Raw genomic sequence first — 9,739 nt, forward strand, 5'->3', positions numbered from 1 at the left:
GTTGAAACATAATACAGTGAAAACAGTTAAATACAATAGAATTATCTGGCAATACATTCTAAATTAAACAGAGATAAACTGAATCAGACATAGTCTATCTAAAAGCTTTACATATATTTGTGCTTGTTAAATAAGAACTAAAGATCCCAAAATATTCCCATAATAATTTGATTGATTTGATTGTTTCCTTTACTGAAATCCATGTAGTTATAATCGATAAAACATCCCTTATGCTCAACATAATACATAAGGGGTAAAGATATCAAAAATTTAGCCAGATATTTATAGAAATACATCAGTTTTAGGTTTTGAAAACATTTATAGTTTGCTTGTATTCCCCCCCCCCCCCTAAAAACATTGAAAAACACGGAAAAAGCGTAGGGGTATGAACTCACCAGTCGAGGAACGTGTCGTCTAGGATGCTAAGTGTCAGATCGGGGCTTGATAATGCGCGAGGTTCCAATGTAATATGAAAAGATACTCATTTGTTTCTAATTAGGATTTGAACTACAATTTAGATAGGATTATGCACTCCAAGACGCGAAAACACTTCATTACAAGTGTTTGGAGTGACCCGGGTGACATCTATGGACATATACGGCTTGGATATGGAGCTTACTCTTCAAGAGTAAACTCATAAGAGGGTTTACGGCCCTAATGAACCACTCCCCATGAGTTTATGGCCGTAAACTCATGGTGAGGTGTTCTATGGTGCTAAATGGTCTTATATCACTTGGGAAAATTGGCTAGGATCAAATCTAGGGCATAGGAAGGAATTAAACTCACAAATGGACCATCAAATGGAGTTTACGATAGTAAACTAGGATTTTATGGCCATAAACTCCCCCACACTCAATCCTTGATGTTTTGGTGGTCATAGGCCTTTACAATAGTTTCTAGCTAATTCTACAAGCCATGAAATGAGTTTAAGTCACCATTTGACCATGTTTTAGGAGTTTACGGACTAAGAACCCATTCATGGGGGGTTTACGGCCGTAAGCTCCTATGGGGGTTGTTCTAGCATGTTTAAGTCCCTTATCTTGTTTGTGGTTGCTTCTAGACTTCATTCTATGGCTTATGAGGTGTGTAAGTGGCATTTTAACACCTTAAAAGGAGTTTCCTCCCCATGAATTGGTGTTTACGGTCCAAGCATATGCATGGGCCATAAACTCATGTTTACACCCTAAATGAAGTGTTAAAGGTGTTCTAAGTCCAATTTGGTAAGCCCCTAAGTCATATCTAAGCTCCAAATGAGGTTTGGAAGGGTTTTAAGGCTCAAAACCCCTTATTACATGTGTTCACGGCCTAAGGAGGTTCCAGGACCGTAAACACATTTTTATGGTCCTAATCCTCATACAAATCACGAATTTGAAGGCTAAAGGTGTTATACTAGGAGCTAAGATGGTTACCTTGATGATTTGGAGCTTGATTTGGATGATTTTGGCTCAATTTCAAGTTCTAGAGAGAGAAAGTAGAGAGAGAGTAGAGAGAGATGGGAAAAGGCTTCAAATGAGGCTCTCTCAACTTTATATATGCTTAAAGTTTGGGACACGGTGGAATTATGCCCGATACTGAAGCTATACGAGGCTCTTGGTCACACCCAATTAAGTTACCATAATTGCAACTTAGATGAAGCTAATTATTTTCTAAAGGAAATTAGAAAATATTTTAATGTTTTAAAATGTATCCCGAAACTTATGAAATTTAAATAGAAGTTGCAATTAAATTAAATTAAAACATAGTTAACGGAAAATTGGAACGTAACGGCTTTATTAACGGAACCGGGTTACGACGACGGAACGAACTTCGGGTTGTCACATTTGGTGCCTCCTACGACTCATAGGGTGGATGAAGCTATTCCAAGTACTTCTTCAGATTCCCCAATTCAAAGAATCAATCCTGATGCTGAAGCCACTCCACTTACTCCTGTTGAAAGAGAGTTCGTGACCAAAGATACTTCTGCTTCTACTCAATCTTTCATGGAGCTTCTCTTTCCTGAGCCAATCGCAAATGAGTACGTGCCAAGAACCTCTCACAGTTCCAGACCATCTGAGGCGGATGATTTAGCAGATGATGGATTAATCAATATCAACAAACTTCCTGTCACACTAAATGATATCATCCATTAAATTCCCACCAGACTTCAACGCGATCATCCGATCGAAAACGTCATTGGTCAACTAGGTGACTGAGTCAAAACGTGAAGTTAGAGTGGAGATGTCAATACATGTCTCTACTCTTGCTCCATCTCTCAAATAGAGCCAATGAACATGGAAATGGCCCTGAATTAGCCTAGTTGGGTTGATGCAATGAACGAGGAACTTAATCAATTCGAGAAATTGGGGGTATGGAAACTAGTTGAGCTGCCTAAAGGAAATAAGTCTTTGGACATGTGATATTTCCATATTTATACCTATTTTTAGGCAATATTTAAGTACATTTTTATTAATAAGTTGATAATATGTTTAGAATAATGGTACTTATGACTTTAAATTGTTATTTTCAGTCAATTAAAAGGATTTTCGAAGAGAGAGACCAAAAGTGACAATATGTAGAACATGGGAGACTTAGAAGACAAGAAATGAACAAATCCACGAAAGTTACTAAACCCATGACGTGGAAAAGTCGGCCATGACGTGGCATGAGGATTCTAGAAGATAAAGATCGCGATTCGGAGGAATCCATGCCCGGTACGGATAACTTGGAGCCCACGACGTGGCCTGGATAGCCACGACGTAGCGCGGCATTTTGGAGTCTATTTAAGTGTTCCCGATCATTACGAGAGGGAGAACTTTTGGGCTAAAGGAAGGAGTTCCAGAAGGCGATTTGGAGCAAAAGAAAGGTTCTGGAAAAGGTTTTCAACACCAAAAAGAGTAAAGGTCTATATTTTAGTTAATTAAGAACATGTTTTCTATTACTTCAATTTGTGTTGGTTTATTAGTTGCTATGATGAGCAGCTGAATCTAGCTACTCTTGTTTAGCTAGATGAAGCTTCCAACTTATGAATAGCTCAATTTTTATGGATTAAGTTTAGTTAGTAAAAATTGCTTGTGTTTGACTGGTATTACCTAGCATGCTTATGTTTGTTTTTCTAATTGTTTGATTGCATGTTCTGTGTAGCTTAGTGATCATTAACTGCATGAACTTGTTTACCTAATGATTTAGTGAGCATTGAATTGTTAGAGCTAGGATTGACCAATCTTAGTTAGTAATTAGAGTAAATAAGCTTAGATGTGCTAGAGAACGTGTATTTTGACTATAATTGAGTTTATATAACAAATCTTACATAGCATATTTACATTCATAATTAGCTCTGTGTTTAATTCTGTGTGAACATACGTGGTTTGACATGAATTAGTTAATTATTGGTAAAGTTGGAACTAAATTACTAATACAACTAAAAACCAACTTAATAATCCGTAATCATTAGCTAGCCATAAGGAAGGAGTGGATTCAAACTAAACAAGAGTGCGTTTTTTCTTATTGAATTTGATTTAAGTTCATCTGATCTTGTAAAATCAGATAAAACCCTTTTAAACTTGTTAATAATTAGGTTAATTTAATAGTAAGTAGATTAATTAGTAACACCGTTCCCTGTGATCGACACCCGACTTACCCAAGCTATACTGTAATCTAATTAGGTACACTGCCTATAAGTGCATAGTTAGTTTAAGTTAGTTAGGTTATAAATATTAAAATTAGTGGGTACTTTCATGCACATCAAGTTTTTGGCGCCGTTGCCGGGGAACGGCTTAGTTTTTAGCTTATTTATTTGCATTAAATTAATCGATCCTTCTTGTGGAGTAAAAACCACAAAAAGTTAATTTTTCAGCAAAGTATAATTTTTTCTTTCAGTCACAGAGTCCACGACGTGGCTAGATACCTGCCATGATGTGGACATCTAAAACACTAGATTTTTAGTTGTTAGTTAGTTTTTCTTATTTTAGTTTAGCAAGTTGCAGGAGTTCATGACCAGAGGCTCAAACACATCCTTGGTGCCACCACTTGAAGATCTCGAGTCTGCAATTCACAAGAAAAAGACGCCCTTACAATAATTGAAGTCAGCTTTTTCAAGGAAGTCGGGAAAGAAGACAGGAGAGTCAAGTTCATCCGCGAGGCACAAGAGCAATTTTGAGCACTTGGATCAAACACCCGTCCAAACCGAGTCCGAATACAATATCAAGCCGGAATTTGAAGAACACACAAGCGAACCCGAGAACGAGACAAGGAACGAGATGGCAGCAATTGAAGAGATGTCCATAGGAGCTTACAAAAAGCGGATCCAATAAGATATGGGTCCCGGTTTAGTCCAGCCTGCAATACCTGCCACTGCCACATTCGAGTTGAAGGGGCACATATTGACTGCACTGAAGGATATCCCATTTTTTGGGAAAGATCATGAGGATGCTTTTAATCATCTAGATGAAGTCAATGACATTACGGATTACTTCAATGTCCCAAATGTCAACAGAAACACAGTCTTGATTAGGATGCTTCCCATCACTTTCAAAGGAGCTGCTAAGGAATGGTTAAAAGCACTTCCACCGGGTACAATTACTACTTGGGCTCAAATGCGTGAGCAATTCCTGGACCAGTTTTGCCCGCCATCCAAGATAGCCAAACTTAAGAAGGCAATAGCCAACTTTGAGCAACAGCCGGGGGAGTCATTATACGAAGCATGGGAGCGGTACAAGGGCTTGCTCAGAAATTGCCCTCAGCATGATCTAAATGTGCAACAGGAGATGTCAATCTTTTATGATGGGGTCAACGTTATGACAAGACAACTCCTTGATTCTCAAGGACCTTTGACAAAGAAAAATCCAAGGGAGGTCAAGGAGCTGATTGAAGAATTCGTGAAGCACTCTCGTGAATACCACAACCCTAGGCAAGATGGAATCAAAGGCGGTGGAGGGGCCCAAACTGAAGAAATAGCAGCTGTAATGGCCATGCTGAACAATTTGGATCGAAGGATAACACAAATGGACTAGTCAATACATGCCATAATAGTGGGTTGCAAAAGATGTAGTGGTCCACACTTGACCAAGGACTGCAATGTAGATGAGTTTGGGAACAGAAAAGCTCAAGTGTGCGACTCTAGTGGGGATAAGTTTGATGAGGATTGGAGGAAACCGAAGAAGGAGTGGCTGCCATATGAAGAGTATAAGAAGCAAAAAGAAGAGAAGTATACGCAGACAGGTCGAGGCTTTTATCAAAAGGAGCAGCCACCAGCTGAGAAAAAACCCAATCTAGAGACCATTTTGATGAAGTTTATGGAAGCTTCGGAAAAGAGACACGATGCCACTGATTCTACTATCATGGGACAACAAACCTTAATAAAGAATCAGCAAGCGTCCATCCATAACCTTGAAGTACAATTTGGTCAACTAGCCACTCTGGTTCATGAAAAATTGTCCCCGAAGAATCCTGAAATAAAGACCCAATCTCATGTAATGGCCATCAATACTGAAGAAGAAGCAATCTTTGAGTTCCTGGAGGCCTTGGAAGAAGAACCACAACAACCCGATCCAAAACCCAAGAAGTCAAAGTTCGAAAGTGAAAGGGTTGCTGAAACAGCTTCGCCACGACATGGCACTCCTCTGGCCACGACGTGGCGCATATCTGATCAAAAATTCTTTGAACCCATTCCGGTTTATCAGCCACCGTTGCCATTTCCACCCCGAGCTGCACTTAGTCTACTAGAGAAGGAGCATATAGAGTTTGTCAAACATATGAAGGGGATCCCGATTAATACTCCCTTTGTGGAGTCCTTATCCAAAACTCCCGAGAATCAGAAATTACTGCAAGATTTGATAGACACTCGCAGGCAATTAAAGAAGCAGTCTAAGGTGGTTCTAAGTGAACAAACCTCAAAAGTCGTGTTGGGAGAGACACCATAAAATATGGGGGATCCTGGACGCTTCACTCTTCCATGTGAGTTTGGTAATAAAATGAAGGTTAATTCTTTAGCCGATTTTGGGGCTAGCATTAATTTGATGCCTTTTTCATTTTATCAAAAATTGGAAATTCAGAAGATGAGGGCTACAAAAATGAAGATTCACATGGCGAACCGTTCAGTGACATATCCCCGGGGCATAGTGGAGGATATTTTGGTGAAAATTGGAAAATTTGTTTTTCCAATAGACTTTGTAGTTTTGGATATGAAGGAAGATCCCGATGTCCCAATTATCCTTGGTCGTCTATTGCTTAACACTGCTGGAGCTCTTGTTGATATTCGTAAGTCTAAGCTCACTTTGAGGGTTAGAGATGAACAAGAAGTTTTTGGAATACAAGATGACTTTCAAGAGGATCATGTTCAAGAAGAGGTGTTCACAATTAATGAAGACAATGAACTAGAAGAACTGGAAAAGCTTATGGAAGAAGAGATCAAGGCAGTTCATCAAGTCAAAAGAATAAAACCGAGGGCATCACTTCCATATTTTATTGAAGTCATAACTTACAAGAGTCTGCCTTCTTGGGTGAGAAAAGAGGATGAGGAGATGACAAGTGATGCAGAGGAGGTCACTTCAAGAGTGACAAAGCCGGTGGAGAAAGAAGAGGAGGATGCTATAGAGTGCAAGGAAGAACCCAAGGGCACAAAACGAAAGCTTGAAGAAGAGGGCAAAGCTAAAAAAGAAAATTCAAAGAATGAATATAAAAGGTGAGTTCAAGCTTACAAGAAGCGATTCAAGGAACAAAACATTTTAGTGATGGACTCTTCAGAAGATTCAACGTAGAAGGCACGGAGTCCAGCTCAAGACTCCAAGAAAAAGAAGCGCTTCTCGGGAGCCAACCCGAGCTTGGTTTGCATTTTCTTTTCTTTTAATTTTTGAGTTTTTAATTAGGAAGATATCAACTCATCATCTAATAACTGATACTTAGTAAAGAATTAGCTGTGGGGAGCTTTAATTAATAAATGAAATGCAAAGTAGATAGTAAAAATGTGTGATTTAACAAAATTTTGCGATCAGGCATTTGCTACGTCGTGGTCTGATAGAGCCACGTCGTGGTAAAAGTGTAATCACGGGATCAGATGACAATTTCAAAGTCCACAACGTGGCATAGCCAGCCACGACGTGGCCTTTAAAAAGTCAGAGGGGGGACCATTTCTTTAAAACCCTTTGACTGCATACTCCAACTCCCCATTTGCTATTACCGCACGAACGGGAACAAGGTCCCCACAGCCAATTTCTTAATTTGCTTCCAAATTCCTTGCAAGTTCTTGTCATTTAAATCTACTTGGTATGTGTTCTACCCATTAATTGTAGTTATATCTTACAATTTTAAATTTTCATGGTTAGGGTTTATGTGATTCACGAAATTGGTTGAAACTAGTTGTTGATTCTAGGTTGCATGTCCCTTAAATATCCATAGGAACAAACCCCAAGCATTATTTTTGGTAGAAATCGCATACAAACTAACCGATCTATAGAGAGGTTGCGACTGCGGTCCACGACGTGGCGAGCCTGGCCACGTCGTGACTTCTGAACAGACAGTTTAATTTGTTTTAATATTTTGGGTGTTTGCTGCTTTGGTTTGATTTTGTATGCAGAAATGGGACCACGAAGAGCTATTCCACAGGAGGAAAACCCGATTGATGTGGCGAGTATACATCCTTTATATCAGTTTCCTCAAAACATTCCCCGACCATTGCTGACTACATATGAAAATCGGCTGGGATGGTTGTACAATAGGGAATTTGCGATAGCCCAAATTATCGATAGGGGATGGCTCGGTGGTGTGGAATGGTTGCTGTGTTGGAATGTTATTGGAAGAAAACATATGAAGGGGATCAATTTTCTTTCACTTGTCACGGGTGGAGGAATTTGTTTGCAATTCAAGAACCCATATACCGGGAGTTATCGGTGGAGTTTTTCTCTACCGTATGCTTCGAGGAATGCACCATTGATTTTACTTACAACCGGGCACTTGTGTTTCGTTTGGGTGGTGTTTATAGAGAGTGTAGTCTTCGGGAATTCGCTTGGCGGATGGGGGTTTATACCGAAGTGGAGACTCAATCTCCATTTTTCATACCATTCCTACTTGGATGTGTTTGGGATTTTAATCCCGGTATTATGGATGTTCAGTTCTGGTGGGGCATTTCTAGCCATGAGTATAATACTCGTGATTCGAGTGAGTCGCAAATTCGGAATCCTGTTTTCCGATTTCTACATCGCCGGATCACTTTTTCTATAAATCACAAGCATCATGGCGATAAAGTCCCTATTCAGAATTTGTTTTATCTGTGGACTCTTATTACCCCGGGGGTTTGCTGTGATTTACCGTATATGTTGGCGAGGTTCATGGGGAAGAAAGCGGATAATTCTAGGCCCGGGAGTCCGATTACAGGGGGCATTTGGTTACTCGCCTTGCTAGGTCGTATCATATTTTGACCCATGATTTTGTGAGGAATCTTACTCGATTCCTGGACACTGATTTGACCATTCAAGTCTTGGGAGTTATGCGGGCGGTGGTGAATGTCAGGGGTCGTTTTGTTATACCGCTGATAGATGAGGAGCAAAAGGAGGTGCAGCCAGGGCAGCAACCACCAGCCAGACCGCGGCATTGGAATGTGCGAGCTAGAGGAGAGATCGAGAGAGAGCGTGCTACTTCACAGCATGTACAGGGAGTGCCCATCGACCCTTTTCAAAGTCGGGTGGGGACTTATTTGGATAACCTCCGGGGGCATGCCATTTATCATACCCAGCTTACTGAGGGTATTTATTCACATTTGGGAGTGACCCGAGCGCCTTCTATGCCACCACAATATCCGTATTTTCCAACATGAGAGGATCTTTGGCGTCCACAAAATGACGGGGCAGGACCAAGTGGAGCGCAGGACCAAGGAGATGATGATTGACTTTCTTTCTATTTTGTTTTGTTTTGCGTAGTGTTTTCTTTTATGTTTGAATTTGGTTTGTAATGTAAAACTTTCTTGAACTATGATGTTACACTTTCTTTTGGGTTGTTCCTCTTTTCAGATTAGCATTGGAATTCTAAGGAGCATATAAGGTTAACTCTAGAGTTGTGTTTGTCTAGTCAAGTCAAGGAAGCTTAGAGTCATGAGTTGGAACCCACAATTCAAGATAAGTGTGGGGTACGTTAGTAGGAGAGAGGTTACAGTTGGGAAGTATATTCACAAAGAAGCATCTTAAACCATTTAGACATTGGTCAAGTTGCTAGGATGCATCAAGAAATAAGGCATTTTTGTGATGTCCAGTTTCCACGACATGGGCTCCTTACGCCACGTTGTGGCGCTCATGGAATTTGAAGAATACACAGGAGCTTGTTGTGCGCGTTTTCATCTTATATCACGACGTGGTGCTCTTTGCCACGACGTGTATCAGTCTATCCTTTCCCACATTCTTCTACTTACTAGCATCCACTTTGAAGAATTGAAGTTTCGAGTCATGTTCGTGGTTTATTTACATATTCATCCAGTTCTACACCGAGTTTTTATTTTTGGAGGTCCATATTCAGGATTCACGTTTTCCACACTTTTGGAGAAGTTCACGCCACTATCCCAGGGGAGTCTGTTCCTTTTTCTCCCTTTTCTTTAATTTTATGCATACAATGAGGGCATTGTATGAAATAAGTGTGGGGTAGGGGTAGAAAAGTTGCTAGATAATCATAGAATTTGATAGTAAAATTGAAAATTTGAAAATTGAAATTTTTAATAATTGAATCTAGTAATAATAATTTGAACTGAAATTGCTAGTGTTATGTGGGATGATCCGATGAA

General features: G+C 39.9%; 1 non-coding gene across 1 annotated transcript; it reads right to left on the bottom strand.

Annotated features, from left to right (window-relative positions):
- Positions 1-4,619: 4,619 nt before the first annotated feature.
- On the bottom strand, positions 4,620-4,726 carry LOC111912940 (small nucleolar RNA R71). Its single transcript, XR_002857380.2, has one exon. It is a non-coding gene; the product is annotated as a small nucleolar RNA R71 (small nucleolar RNA).
- Positions 4,727-9,739: the final 5,013 nt, after the last annotated feature.

Source organism: Lactuca sativa, chromosome 4 (genome assembly GCF_002870075.4).
Source record: "Lactuca sativa cultivar Salinas chromosome 4, Lsat_Salinas_v11, whole genome shotgun sequence".
Classification (NCBI taxonomy): domain Eukaryota; kingdom Viridiplantae; phylum Streptophyta; class Magnoliopsida; order Asterales; family Asteraceae; genus Lactuca; species Lactuca sativa.